Consider the following 1398-nt stretch of genomic DNA (forward strand, 5'->3'; position numbering starts at 1 on the left):
CTTAGATACTTTTTAGAAAGGAGCCAAATCAAATGTACAGAGATATTTGAAGCATAGCTCCAAGGCCTTAATGAAATGATAGTGCATCAGCTCTAGTAGGATGGTTGCGAGGATGAAGTGAAATTTGTACTTAAGTGCTCAGCCACAGAGGGTACTCAGTAACCGGAAAGTCTTTCTTTCTTGCCTCCATCTCTGCTTCCTTGACTTTTTGTGCTTCAAATGGAGATCCACCCTATCTTAAAGCACTAGTGGAGGGCAGCTCCAAGGACTCAAGAGGCAAGACATGACACTGGTGTCATATCCTGGCCATGGAATTCCAGCATCCCACCTCCGCTCGCCCCTGTTCCTACGAGTGAAAGAAAGAAGATGACAAGAAAGATTTGCTGGATTAACAGGAGTAGGGAGAAGCCATTGTCAAGTTCCCATATGTGGAATTCATCAGGCAGGACGACATCATCTGCCTTGTGCGCCAAGGGACAGGCTACATTCCAACAGAGCAAGTAAAAGAGCTGGTGGCTTTGATCCCACACAGTGATCAGAGATTGAACCCTCAGAGAACTAAGCAGTATATCCCTCTGTCTGTCTTACTCTGTCTCCTGGCATCTGGTTTGGTAGTTTTCTTCCTGGTTCCACATTAAATCCTTGTGGATGATGATAGCATCAGAGTGGTGAAATTCACATTTAACAAATGGGACTCCCTTGTAATTCTCATTATCAAGGCCATCCTGAAAATCAAGAACTCTAACTTCTACTCTGTAGCAGTGACCAGCCTGTCCAGCCAAGTTCAGTACATGAACACAGCGGTTGGGTCATATATGATAACTAACATCTCTCCGTTTCCACCTCGGAGCGAGCAACTGGTGAATTTTACAGCACAGGCTAAGATGGGAGGACCATTTTCCCATGGGTACTTCTGTATGTTACCTGATATCCAGGTGCACAACATAGTGATCTTCATGAGAACTTCAGTGAAGATTTCATACACTTGCCATGTGACCCAGAGCTCTTTGTAGGCATATTACTATCTGGGTTGTAGAGCAAATTCCACAGCTATTTGAAAACTGCTCTTGGTTCTTCCATGATAGCACCTGTCAGAAGAGACAGCATCTGTTCTTAGGGCCTGAGTTCCATACCTGCTCCAGGTGGTAGAAGTAGAGGAGAAACTGGTTCTCTTAACCCCAGCAAACATCCTCTTGCCACTTGGGGAAAAAACTTCTTTCTATAACACCATTTATGTTTCTGTGAACCAGCAGAATCACTGCCCAATGCCCAACCCATGCCCAGCAAATAGCAGGCACTCAAAGAAGGTTTGAAGAATTTAATTTGAATATTTTAAGCTGTTCTGGAGCATTATAAATTGAAAGCATACCATGATATGAGGTTATCAAACCATAGAAG

General features: G+C 43.8%; 1 pseudogene; it reads left to right on the forward strand.

Moving 5' to 3' along the window:
- Nucleotides 1-308: 308 nt before the first annotated feature.
- Nucleotides 309-1058, forward strand: LOC107516446 (annotated as a pseudogene).
- The last annotated feature ends 340 nt before the right edge of the window (nucleotides 1059-1398 follow it).

Source organism: Rousettus aegyptiacus, unplaced genomic scaffold (assembly GCF_014176215.1).
Source record: "Rousettus aegyptiacus isolate mRouAeg1 unplaced genomic scaffold, mRouAeg1.p scaffold_m13_p_10, whole genome shotgun sequence".
Taxonomy (NCBI): Eukaryota; Metazoa; Chordata; class Mammalia; order Chiroptera; family Pteropodidae; genus Rousettus; species Rousettus aegyptiacus.